Source organism: Mandrillus leucophaeus, unplaced genomic scaffold (assembly GCF_000951045.1).
Source record: "Mandrillus leucophaeus isolate KB7577 unplaced genomic scaffold, Mleu.le_1.0 Scaffold214, whole genome shotgun sequence".
Taxonomy (NCBI): Eukaryota; Metazoa; Chordata; class Mammalia; order Primates; family Cercopithecidae; genus Mandrillus; species Mandrillus leucophaeus.
This window is the reverse complement of record NW_012102188.1, coordinates 1,250,154-1,264,364: the sequence shown is the minus strand read 5'-3', so window position 1 is coordinate 1,264,364 and position 14,211 is coordinate 1,250,154. Positions and strand designations below refer to the sequence as shown.

General features: G+C 40.8%; 1 protein-coding gene across 2 annotated transcripts in view; it reads right to left on the bottom strand.

Annotated features, from left to right (window-relative positions):
• Positions 1-14,211, bottom strand: part of LOC105540031 — a 293,057-nt gene that overhangs the window by 9,706 nt on the left and 269,140 nt on the right. The window lies entirely within an intron of this gene.

The following is a 14,211-nucleotide window of genomic DNA, read 5'->3' as shown; positions in this document are numbered from 1 at the left end:
CAGAAGGGGTGGAGTTCCTGCTTGTCCTTGGCTCCTGCCGGCTTGGTGTAGCAGAGGCCCAGGTCTGCACCTGTGGATCTGGTGGTTGCACCTGCACCAGAACGGGCAGGGATCCTCCCTGCTCCTGGCACCTGCAGGAGCACAGGGAGGCTCTGATCGGCAGCCACAGCTTGAGCGGCTGCAGCCTTACTCAGGAAGGCAGGATTCCTGCCTGCTCCATGGAGCAGGAGGCCTGAGTCTGCAGCTGCGGCTGCACCCAGGAGGGCAGGGATGCTGCCTGTTCCATAAAGTGGGAGGCCTGGGTCAACAGCCGTGGTTTGGGCGGCTGCATCGGCACCTGGGGAGCTGCTGCACCAACTCAGAAGGGCGGGTCTCCAGCTTGTCCTGGCTTCCAGGCTCCTAGGAGTGTGGAGCCCCAGCTGTGACTCCCTGCTGCAGCTGGCATGATGGCAGCACTGCTGCCATCAACACCTCACTACCACATTACTAAAGACCTACTTTCTGCAGTTCCTTTTATCCAGTATCTCATATTTGGCTATTAAAAAACAATTACAAGGCACGCTAAAAGACAAAAAAAAAAAAAAAAATAGCTTGAAGACACAGAGCAAGCATCAGAATTAAACTGATATACCAAGAACAGTCTTACTAGATAGAGCATTCAGAATTGACAATTTTTTTTTTATCACTACTTATAAAATGCTGTGCCACTTCTTTCTGGCTTAAGTTTTACAAGTAATGTAGTGTTTCTCCTTAACCTCTCTTAAGACCTTTTTCCATCTTTAGTTTTCAGAAATTTGAATATGATTTGTCTTGGTATGGATTTCTTTGAATTTATCCTATTTGGGATTTATTCTACTTTATTCTTTTTGAATCCGTGGGTTTAATATCTTTTGTCAAATTTGGGGAAATTTTAGCCATTATTTATTTGATTATTTTTTTCAGTTGAACAGTTTTTCTCCTTACTTCTAGGACCCTGATGATACAAAAGCTAGATTTTTTGTTATCATCCATAGATCTCTCAAACCATTTTTTTTCTAGCCTGTTTTCTCTATATTGTTTACACTGAGTAATTCTAATTATCTGTCTTTAAGTTTGAGGATTCATTCTTTGTTGCTCCAAACCACTTTTGAGGCTATCTGTTGAGTATTTCAGTTACTGTATTTTTTTAGGTTTATAATTTTTAGCTCATTATTTATTCAATATCTTATATTCCTTTACTTAGATTTTTTATTTTTTATTTTGTTTCAAAAGTGTTTTTAATTGCTCATTTAATAATTTTTTACCCTTGAGCTTAGCCAAAAGGCCAAGAGGCAATCATTTAATAATTTCTGCTAACTTTGTATATGTTTGAAACTTCACAATAAAAAGGGAAAACAAATGCAATTTTTCTGATCTGGAGAAGATGCTGACCACTTTCTTCATCTGTAGGAAAAACCAAAACAAGAAGGAAATGAGACTAAATGATTATAGAAGAGAGTATAAACACTTTAACTAAGAAGATACTTCTCCACTAGGAAAACTTCCCATGCAAAGTGTATCCTAGTGCCTGGTCATCTCTCAAATCCAATGTTTGTTAGTTTTAATTGCAAGAGTAATACATAAAAACTAATGATTCATTTTGCACAATAATAGGTATAGTGTAATCCCAGTTCTCACACATTGGAGAAAAACAAAATTTAGAAAATGAGATTCCTCTATAGTCACAGCCCTTATATCACCATTCTCAATGGTTTTGTAAACCATTCAGACTTTTTTATGTGTGACTAGAACTGGGATTATATTAGACCTATTATTCTGCAACTTATTTTTCTTCTTTTTTGCCTAAATATTCCGCTAAGAGAGTTTGTGAAACAGAATAAACAGCTGTTTAGACAGAAAAGCTAAAAACAGTTGAAAACAGCTAAAAGCAGCTTCTTTTCTGTTCAGATTCCAAGATCATACTAATTTTATCCATAGTTTAACATCTGGCATGATCTTTTTAACCTAAGGACATAATTTTACACAATTATTATCCTTTTATCTAAGGACAAAAAAGTTACAGTAGTGAAAATAACCCAAAAAGCAAGATCCTGAAGTTCCGAGCTTGCAGTTGGCTGGCCTTCTGTGACTCTGTGGGCAGGTGGCCGCCGGGCTTTGTGTCTGAGGGGCCGCATAGTAGAATGACTCAGCAAAGCAGTGGCCTGGGAACATAGAAGAGGCTGACTAAGATTATGAGCTTTCAGGGGAGCATTCCTTTTAGCCGGCAAATTTCTCTTTTAAGGTAATGAAAGTGTTTCAGGTTCCTCTTTGTCCATTTGCAAATAAACTGGTGAGTTCACGTCACTCCCAGTGCAAATGAGAGTGTGGTGCACACGTCATGAAGATGAAGTGGTTTCCCCTTAATTTTGCATATTTTCTTGTCTGCTTTTAACTCTAGAAGATATTTGCCTTCACCTGATTTACAGTCAAGTTCATTTCTCGCATCGCAAATCGACTCTTCTCTGTTGTCCTCACCAATTATTCATTGTGCTCATTTCACATATGATGCCCCTGATTTTGTAACATTGGCCCTAACAGAATATTAGACAGAACTCAAGGAGAAGAAGCTTGTGTGGGGACAGGGGAATAGATGCGTGCCCTTTGTAGAACAGAACTCTGTCTTGGGCTTCTCTTTTTTTATCCTATAAGGCTTAACTGTAAGAAGCTCACGGTATCTTCGTACAAGCCTTCTGGTTGATTGACAAATGTTCTCAGCACGATTTTTTTAAGAAAACGGATCTCAGTATTTCTAAGAGCTAGTTGCAGTGACTCATGATGAACAGAGAATTATGATTGGACAGTGTTGGAGCCCATTGAGACCATGTTATTGCATCCCAACGCTTGGCATAAAGCCTCATGCATCCACTTGTTCATCCATCTGTTTTTCAGCTAGCTCTTACTAAATGAAATCCTGATATGTAGCTCTGTGCCACGTGTATACTCAATATGCCTGTCCCAGTGACTCTTTCAACTCAAGCTTGCTCTCTGAGGACAAAATCATGAACACCCCAGAGCCACACTCTACCTCTCTCCCGCTGGAAGACCAGAATCCGTTTTCCAGTTCCCCCAAGCCCAAGCACTGTCCATGGGAGCCTTTAAGCCACTCTCCTAGCCTCCATCTTATTCCTTGGCCTCCTTCCTCCTCAGCACCTTGGAGCCTCCAGAGTTGATCTTACTTCTTCTCAAGTCCCCCTGGAGTCCTCATGGGCCCTGACGGACTCTTTAGAGATTGCTCATTTTAGAGCCCGAAGGCTTCCCAAAGAGCCCTCTATGAGGTTTCCAAATTTCTCCCAATTAAGATTAGCTTGTCTCTTCTGGCTGGGCACAGTGGCTTATGCCTGTAATTCCAGCACTTTCGGAGGCCGAGGTGGGCAGATCACCTGAGGTCAGGAATTCAAGACCACCTGACCAACATGGTGAAACCCTGTCTCTACTAAAAACACAAAAATTAGCTGAGTATGGTGGCGCATGCCTGTAATCCCAGCTACTCAGGAGGCTGAGGCAGGAGAACCACTTGAACCCGGGAGGCAGAGGTTGCAGTGAACCAAGATCGCACCACTGCACTCAAGCTTGGGTGACAAGAGTGAAACTCTATTTCAAAAAAAAAAAAAAAGATTAACTTGTCTCTTCCATACTGGGGAGTAAGGGCTCTTTGCTTCCATGCCCAGCTTCCACCCTTGCCCTGTCCAAAATAAAGCAAAGTCCAGTCCCAGCTGGCTCCTCCCTGCTACCTGGGGAGTATTCTCACTTGTGCCTTACATCTCTGCTTGGCATCCTCAAGCCTCAAAAAGAGGTTTTTATTGTAATATCATATTACACTAAATTTGAAAAAGAAAAAGTAACACCCACTCACCCCCACACCCAAATACAGCCACACTTATCATTTTGGTGGGTTTGACTGGGCTTCTCTTTCTTGTGAAGGTTGTCATGGTTATATGCACACAATGTTGTGCCCCGCTCTTGTCAAAAGCGTATCTCCATGTTGCTACATGAACAATAGTCATCATTTACATGCATAACACAACATTAAAACATTTATAATGAACTGTAATTTTAGCACTGCATACACCTATCAAAATGACAATTAACACTCAAGTGATACTTTCCTTCATATTTCGGTTTTTTTTTTTTTGTAGAGAGGGTTAAGAATCCTCTTGCAATTCTTAACACATCATGATAAATTGCTCTCCATGGGAGACTGTACAAATGCATACTGTCAAGAGCAATCTGAGAAGACAGCAGTTTTACCATATCCTTCCCAGCATTGGGAATTGCAATGGAAATGTTAATTTTCGTTAATGTATCAGGGCAAAAGATGGTTCTTCATTGATATTCATTTCAATTTGATTCCTAACACGGTTGTTGAATAGTTTTCCATAGACCAGTTATACCAGCACGGGTACAAGCCAGCTAAGTGCTCTGCTGTCTTTCCCTTTGGTTTCTATACTGTGGAAAGTTATTGTTCATAGAGCTTTTGCGAGCTTGTCTCCTGTGCCATTGATGCCAGGCACACCATATTTTGTAGAGCCAGCTGTATTTTTATTCTGAAGTGGCTTCCCCCTTTCTGAAAAGGGACTTGGCAAGAGTTCCGTTCAGTCACAGTGAATTAGACACCAACTTCCCTTGTCAACAGAAGTTGGCCTGTTGGGCTAGACTTGGGCACCAGGTGCTACCTCCTGCTTGGCTGCCCTCTCAGTGACATCATCTATACCTGGAATGCCCAGTGGGTAGGAAAGAATCTGGCCTGCCTGGACTGTGTCTGGTCACAGGTCAGTGGAATTTGAGGAGCGACACAGTGGCAAAGCCCCACAAGGACTGGTGGCCTGACTCAAGAAGGCTCTAAACCATTCATCCTTCTCAACTGCCACACCACCATACCTGGCTCATCAGTGCTGAGAAGGTGAGCCAGGTGGGGACCAGAGTGTCACTCAGTCAAGCATGATGAGGCAGAAGGAAAGGTCTTGGCATACAAAATATGCCCTCTGTCCTGAGGCAGAGCCATCCATTTTGTATGCTCAATCAACATATCTGTGGCATTTTTATGCTGTTCAACCATCCTCCTGAGAATGTTCATGGCAAAACAGACCCTCCCCACAGGCCCACCTTCCCTTTCCCTGGCAGCAGCCTCCTTGAACAGAGTCCCAGGGAGGTAGAATAATAAAAATTACAACTTCCCCTATCAGGAGGAAGGCTGCACCCTCCTGCTGACCGCCTTTGCCTGAAAAGTTGCTTGGCCACACTATGGCTTCCTTGGGCTTCTGGGGCTCACTGTGGGGCTGCCTATCTCTCTCCACACCACACACACATTTAAGCTCTTCACTGGGTCATCATAAGCTGAGAAGTCTGAGATTTTGCTTTTCTCTCTATCAAAACTTTATTGAATGTCCATCACGTGCTAGACTTTGCAGCAAAGCCAAGTCAGACTTGGCCTGCCCTCTGGGAACTCACAGGCAACAAAGTTCGTGATCAATGTAATGTCAGCTGAGAATTTTACTAGCTAGGCACAGAACGCATAGAAAAGATGAGGTCAAGCCAAGTTTCCCAGAAGCCATGAAGCCTGAACTGAATTTGGGGACTCCAGAAAACAGAAGACATAAAATTGCAAAAGGTCCTGTGTTCTCAAAATGTTGTCTTAAAAGCTCTCAGCTTCCTGAAAGATTTCAGGCAAGCCAGGGGCGGGAGTTAGCAGGCATGGCTAACTTTGCATTTAGGACAGATCCCCTTGGCATCCACGTTGGGCACAGATGGGAAGATAGGAAGGCCAGGGGAATGGTCATACCCCAGCGAAGAAGCGATGAGTGCCTGGGCTCAAGTAGGATCCATGGGGTGTGGGAGGACAGTGTGGTTTTCAGGGGCAGTAAAGAAGAGGGGCTCCCCAGCTTGGATTTGGTGGTGGTGGGAAAGGGAGGATTTAAGATGATAATCCAGTCTCCTGGTTCAAGCAGTGGACACACATTTGGGGGAAGGAGGACAAGTTCAGTTTTGCAGATGCTGTATTCTGGACATCCAGGAGACATTCGAGTGTGTCCTGAGTGGCGCAAGCCCAGGACAAGGACCCAAGACTCCAAGGCAATGTGTGGTTAAACCCATGACTGAGTCTATCACTGAGTGGGACCACCTAGGGCCTGTATAGAAGAGGTGAGTCCCAAGGCCAAAGCTGGGATCCCTGACCTCTAAGATGGTAACAGGAGAGAAGGACAGTACAAAGAAGACGAGAAATCCTGGCCAGAGCAGGTGGACCAAAAAAGGGTTTCTGGAAGAAGTGTCTACTGGGTCAAACATTACAGGAAGTTTAAGTACGAAAAAGATCAGAAGTGTCCACTGGTTGGGACAAAGAAGAGGCAGTGAGTATCAGTAGCTGGTTCAGGAAGATTGGTTGTGAAAGGAAGGTGGGATGAGAGGGGAAAATGTGGTCAAGAGAGAGGTTTTGTCAAGATGGGGGACTTTAGCACATGTAAAGCATAGAGGATTGCTTTAAATTGCAGTTTACAGAAATGCAGCAGGCTTTTCTGTCTCAAGGGAGTGGCATAGTTTCTTTTGCATCTTTTTAAGCTTGCAAGTCTCTGGAAAGTGAGTTTTCTCCATCAACACATGGAAATAGAGGGCAGGACAGAGTAACAGGCGTTGTACAAGAGAACAACAGGAGGATTGAAGGGGAACCAGTGGGAGGGAGGAGGAGTGAGCAGAAAGGAGGTAGAGCTCAAAAGGGAGAGGAGAGGACCTGAGCATGTGTGGAAGAAGAGAGGTCATGTGAAGAACTTCTCAGGGCAGCCAGGTATGGCTTGGCAGACTGGGGATGACTAAGATTCCATTTGCAGTTACCTGCTCAGCCAGGTAACGTCAACGCCCAGTAACCGTCAGTTATGCCCAGTCACTTTTGTGTGAGTAGAGTTTGGAGGTCTTTATTAGGGACAAAGGTTTAGATCAATGTGTGGAAAAAAGAAGAAAATAGTCATAAGAATTAGAATATGAATGAGAAAGAATTCTGCTTGAGTCAGTGCAGGGGTAACTGAGTGTCTATTTCCCCCTGACGGCGAGGAGGGTCTGTCCATTTCATTGGCTATATCAGGAGGGAGGCTGGCAGGTTTGGGGCTCCAGGTACCTGATTCTTGGTTACAGAGGGAAAAACCCAGGAAAAATAGAAAGGTTGAAGAAATGGGTCAGTTTCTTCTGTCTTTGTGCTGCTCCTTCCGTCTTTCCTCCCACACCTGGAGGACAGCATCCCCCACCCCACACACTCAAGTTCCTTTCCGGCTTTCAGATGCTCCCCATCTGCCCTGGAGGCAGCATCAAGCCCTGCAGGTGACTGGGTGCAGGTGATTTGGTAATTTTGCCAAATTACCAATCACTATTTCCCAAAAGTCAATTAATTGAAAAACAATTTGCCGAAAATTAATTTTCTAAAAGATTAATTTCCGTGAGAAGTGATCTCTGGAATTCACCCAAAAGTTGCTTTGGTTAAATACTTTTACAATCATAACAATTTGTGTGCTCTGGTGTTTAAAACACTGAGGATTCCCGATTCCCTTCCCCTCAGCTTTGGTTTTCTATTTCACTTTTATTTAGCAGTTTAGTGTCCAAGTATCAGGTACGTTTTCATCAGCTGTTTTGCTGTGGATTTCTCATTCCATCCCTGGTAAATGTCAATTTCATGTGGGTTTCTATATTTCGGGAGCGGGACACTTCTCAAACACACAATATTTTTTTGGTGTCAATAGATGGGTTTTCCCTCAACCACATTTATTGTCAATTCCAATTTTAGACTTGTGTCTAAATTGGACTATAGTTCCCACTTTTGGATTTTGTCATTGGGGAAGTTGTCATGGATATGTGAAAATTAACATGCAGAAAAAACTTTTATTTGTCTGACTGCCAAACCACTTTGGAAAAAAAAAAGATGATGAAAATTGGTGTAAAATTGCACTTGAAGGGCAAAACCATCTTTTCTGAAAACCAAAGGTTAGAATATGAAAAGCCTCATGAATTGCCAAAACCTTTATAGTAACTACTGAGGAGTAGTCAGCTTTTGAAACATGAACCACATGCCTATAAATCTGATAGAAAACAGTGGTAGAGAAACTAAAAGTGCAACATCTCAACTAAATATAACCAAAGGCCAAAATGTTGGGAAAAAATCATTAACAGATTTCGAAACTTTCTATGAAACACATATTCTTACACATTTTGTAAATAATTACTATAAAGAAGTTTTTAGTGATTTGGGAATTTGTGAAATTGTCATTTTGCAAATTGATTTTTAACATAGTAGCTTTTAGGCAATCGGTGACTGTGAGAGTGTGACTTTTGGCAAATATTCTTGAGGTCAGGAGTTTGAGACCAGCCTGGCCAACATGTTGAAACCCTGCCTCTACCAAAAAATACAAAAATTAGCTGAGCACGATGGTGCATGCCTGTAGTCCGAGTTACTGGGGAGGCTGAGGCACGAGAATCACTTGAACCCAGGAGGCGAAGGTTGCAGTGAGTCAAGATCGTGCCACTGTACTCCAGTCTGGGCAACAGAGTGAGTGATACCCTTTCTAAAAAAAAAGAAAAAAAAGAAAAAAAAATTGCTAGCACGGAAGCATTAAGCCAGCACCACACATTCTACACATTCAATTCCTGTGGCTCCCTCCTGCCTTGAGCAGTCTGGGGATGCAACTGGGGCCAACCCAGTGGGCAATGCATTGAATGCAGTGACATTACTAACATCTGTTTCTGACCCGTACTTCAGCTATGACCCATATATGACCTCCTCTGCTCTCAGGCTGAAGTCCAAGCACCTCGTGGGACCCTCCAGGCCTCACAGATCTGGCTCCTCTACCCCGTGAGCCCAGTGAACACCTCTCGTATGCAGGGCCCAGCTTCTGACCTACTCTTGAGATGCACCCCACCACACTGCAGTTGGTGTCCTGTGCACTCCTCTCTAGTGTGTCACCTCTGAAAGGTAGGCACCAGCCAACCCTGGTCACCATTCATAGTAGCACAGCTAAACTGGATCAATTAGTGATTTTTAAAGTTCAATGCTTTGAGACTTTTGCTTCTGGAAAGATAGAGTAGATATATTTTTCCTTATTCTTCTCACTAAGTACAACTAAGGTATTGTATAAAACAAACATAAGAAGACTCTGAAAGATATAGAGAACAAGACAGCCAGACTAGGGACCTCAGCCTCCCAACCCCAGCTCCCCCGGGTAGTGTCAGGAAGGCCAAGTGCAGACTCTGGTCGGGACTTTTGTTCTTGCCTGGAGATAACAAGCTGCTGACCCTCCTCCATGCAGTGTGAATGGAGAACACACAGGGAGCTTGGGCTGCCCCCCACAAGGAGGTGGCACCCAAAATATGTGCAGTAAAAGCCAACAGAACTGAGAGGAAAAATAGACAAATTCATAATTATCATTGGACATTTTGCTACCGTTTCTCTACAAATGATATAAAACCAAGTAGAAAATCAGCAATGATGAGGAAGAACTCAACAACATCATCAACCAACAGGGTCTAAGTGACATTTCTAGAGCACTCTACCCAAAACCTGCAGAACACACATTCTTTTCATGTGCCCAAAGACCATATACCAGGATACATTATATCTTGGGCTGTAAAGCAAGCCTTGACAAATGTAAAATAATTGAAATTATACAGAATGTGTTCTTGGACCACAGTGGAATCAAACAAGACATCGGTAACAGAAACATAGCAGGAGAATCTCAGATACCTGCAAATTAAACAACACATTTCTAAGTAACCCATGGTTTAAAGAGGAAATTCTTCAAATCAATAAGCTAAGCTCTGGCCTCAAGACACTAGAAAAAGAAGAGCAAAATAAACCCAATGCAAGCAGAAGGAAATAAAAAGATTGAACAGAAAGCAGTGAAAATGAAAACAAAGAAACAATAGAGAAAATCCACAAAACAAAAGCTAGTCCTTGAAAAGGTCAATGAAGTTGACTAACCTGTAGCAAGACTGACAAAGAAGAAAAGAACATATAAATTGCCAGCATCAGGAATCAGGGGATATCACTAAAGACCCTGCAGGCATCAAAAAGTTAATAAGAAAATACTATGAATAACTCTAGATACGTAAATTGACAACTTAGATGAAATGGACCAATTGCTTGAAAAGCACAAACTTCCACAATTTATCTAAAATGAAATAGATCATTTGAATAGCCTTAAAACTATTAAGGAAAATTAATTTATAATTTTTAAAAGCCATAGGAAGAAATTTACAGGTTCGGGGGTTTTGCTGGAGAATTATACCAAATGTTTATAGAACAATTAACACCAATTTTATACAGTGTAATCCAGAAAATAGTAGAGGAAGGAAAGATCATCTCCTAATTCATTTTATGAGGTCAGTATTACCCTGATGCTAAAACTAGGAAAGGACAATATAAAAATGAAAATTATAGTCCAATGTCCCTCATGAATATAGTCATAAAAATCTGTAAGAAAAATATTAACAAATAGAATTCTTTAATATAAAAAATAATTATATAACATGATCAAGTGGGGTTTATCCCAGGAATACAAGGCTGGTTTAATATTCTAAAATCAATCAATGTGATCCATCATATTAACAGGCCTAAAGAAGAAAAATCACATCATTATTTCAATTGCTACAAAAACAACAAACACAAAATTCAATACTCATTCATGATGAAAACTCTAAAAAATTTGGAGCTGAAGGAAACTTCCTCAACTTGATAAAAACATCTACAACATCGTACTTAGTGATGAAAAATGTGATGCTTTCTCCCTAAGATCGTGAATAAGGCAAGGCTGTTTAACATAGTACTGTAAATTCTAGCGAGTGCAATAAGACAAGAAAGAGAAATAAAAGACACCCAGGACGGAAAAGAATTAAAACTATTGCTATCTGCAGATTACATAAAGGTGTGTGGAAAATCCCAAGGAATCTACCAAAAAACTCCTAGAATTAATATAAGCTCAGCAAAGTCATAAGATCAACATAAAATTAGTTGTATTTCTATATACTAGCTACAAACATATGGAAACCCAAATTAAAAATGCAATACCATTTGCAATCACACAGAAAAAAAGAAAACAAATATTTAGGTGCAAATCTAGCAAAACATGTAGTTGAGGGGTTTACATGCCTAAACTACGCAATGCTGATGAAAGAAATCAAAGGCAATTGAAATAAATAGAGACACCCATCACATTCATAGATTGGAAGACAACAATTCTCCCTATATTCATATAAAGTTTTAACAAAATTTGCATTAAAATACCAGCAACCTTTTCTGTAGATAAGGTTATTCTAAAATTTATATGAAAAGTCAAAAGAACTAAACTAGCCTAAGCAATTCTAAAAAAAGGAGAATAAGGGAGAAGAACCAGTCTACTCAAGGCTAAGGCTTTCTACTTAGCAACAGTGATCAAGACAGTTTGGTATTGGCAGAGGATTAGACACACAGATCGGTGGAACAGACAAAGAATCCGAAAAGAGACCCAGAAAAATATGACCAAATGATTTTTGATGAAGATCCAAAATGGATAAAGAATGGGCTTTTCAACAAACAGTGCTTGAGTAACTAGGGAAGTGTGGGCTTACAAAAAAAGGTACTTTATACCTAACACATTACAAATAAAAAAAAAGCAAAACAAAACTCAAAATGGATCACAGACTTAAATGTAAAATGTAAAACTATAAAGCTTTCAGGAAAAAACAGGACAACATTTTCAGGAGCTCCTACTAGGTTAGACTTGGCACCAAAACATGTTGTATAAACTGAAAATTGATAAATTGGACTTTATAAATATTAAAAACATTTGCTGGTAAAATATCCTAAGATGATGCAAAAACAAGGTACAGATTAGGAGAAAGTATTTCCAAATAATTCTGATATCTGATAGTCAATAAAGGACTCATATCCAGAATTTATTTAAAGAACTATTAAAGCTCATCAATAACAAATAAACAGTCTAATTAGATATTGGACAAAAGACATGAAAAGACATTTTACCAAAGATGGAAAATAAGCATATGAAAAGATGCTCAACACCACTGCCCACTAAGGAAATGTGAATTAAGACTCTCATTATATATCACCACCCTCCTATCAGAGCAGCAAAAATAAACTTTAAAATAGGATCTATGTCAAATGTTGACCCAGATGCTAAGAAATTAGGTCTATGTTGCTGGTGAGAATGTAAAATGGTACAACCACTTTGGGAAGTAGTTGGGCAGTTTCTTAGGAGTGTCTTACTCCATTTGAGCTGCTATGACAAAATACCATAAACTGGGTGGCTTGAACCAGAAACATCTATTTCTTACAGTTCTGGGGGATAGGCAGTCTGAGATTAAGGCACTGGCAGGTTTAGTATCTGATGAGGGCTGGTTTCCTGGTTCACAGATGGCACCTTTTCGCTGTATCCTCACATGGTGGAGGACGAAAGGCAACTCTCTAGGACCTCTTTCTTCAGGGCACTAATCCCATTTATAAAGGCCTTGCCCATAAGATCTAATTAACTCCCTAGGGCCCAATCTCCTAACGCCATCACATTGGGGATTAGGTTTCAACATATAAATTTTTGGGGGTGACACAAAATTCACACTATAGCACTAGGATACACTTTTCATATGATCTAGCAATTATATTATTGGACATTTATTTCAGAGAAATAGAAACATGTTCACACAAAAACCTGTATATGATTCTTCATGGCAGCTTTATATGTAATAACTCAAACCTAGAAACAACCAAAATATCCTACAATAGAAGAATGGTTAAACAAACTGTGGTGTATCCATACTGTGGAATACTACTCAATAATACAAAGAAACAAATTATTGATACATACAACTTGGATGGATCTCAAGGGCACTATATTGAAGGAAAAAAAATCCATTCTCAATAGGTCACATATTGTATAATTCCATTTATGTAAAATGCTCAATATTACAAAATTGTAGAACTGGAGACCAGAGTAATGGTTGCCAGGGGTTAGTGATGGATGGGGTCATGGGAGAGCAGTGGGTGTGACTTTAAAGGGACAACATGAGGGAGAACTTTGTTGTGATGGCACAGTTCTGTATCTTGATTGTGGCTGAACGTGCATCAGTCTACATCTGTGATAAAAACGGCATAAAACTTCATACACACATGCACACACATACATTGTACCAATATGGATTTCCTGGTTTTGATATTATACTATAGTTAGGTAAGATGTTAATCACTAGGGAAAATCAGAGAAAGTGAACACGAGACATTATGAAACTTAATTTTTTCAAAACAAGGTTTTTTGAAATGTTCTATTGCATTCTGGCTTCTATGCTCTGTCGCCTGGGCTGGAGTGCAGTGGCGCAATCTTGGCTCACGGCAACCTCTGCCTCCCAGGTTCAAACGATTCTCCTGCCTCAGCTTCCTGAGTAGCTGGGACTACAGGCACATACCACAGCGTCTGGCTAAGTTTCATGTTTTTTAGTAGAGACAGGGTTTTGCCCAGGTTTTGCCCAGGCTGGTCTTGAACTACTGACCTCAAGTGATTCACCCACCTGGGCCTCCCAAAGTGCTGGGATTACAGCCTACACCACAGTGCCTGACCTGGCCTCTATGGTTTCTGATGAGAAATCTACAACCCTTTAAATAATTGTAATTTTATAAACAATGTCATTTTTCATTGCTGTTTTCAAGATAATTCCTTTGTTTCTAGTTTTCAGTAGTTTCCTTATGATGTCCCTAAGTGAGAATCTCTTTGAGCTTATTCTGTTTGGGATTCTCTGAGCTTCTCAAATCTACAAGTCTATGCGTTTTGCCAAATTCAGAAATATTTTTAATCATAATTTTTTCAAACATTTTTCAGCTCCTCACTCATTATCCTCTCCTCTTGGGACTTTAATGTTACAAATATTAAGCCATCATTTTCCGTCATTACGGGTCCTTCTGAGAGACATGTTTACTTTCCAAGAATTGTCAACTTTTTGTCAAATCTGCATTGTTAATCCCCAACCCGGAGGAATACCTGTACACGCTCACCTTCTCTGCATTAATCCTTGGGTTCCCAAACCTGGCTAGTAACTGGTCAAAATGGGATTTCCTGGTTGTGTAGCGGGTTATAGTTCCGGGCCTCTATCACTTTCAGTACTGACCTCTTGTTGAAAAAATTTCACATTCCCAACAGCGACTCCTGTATTCAAGGTCTCATATCCCTCCCACGGAGCAGTGTG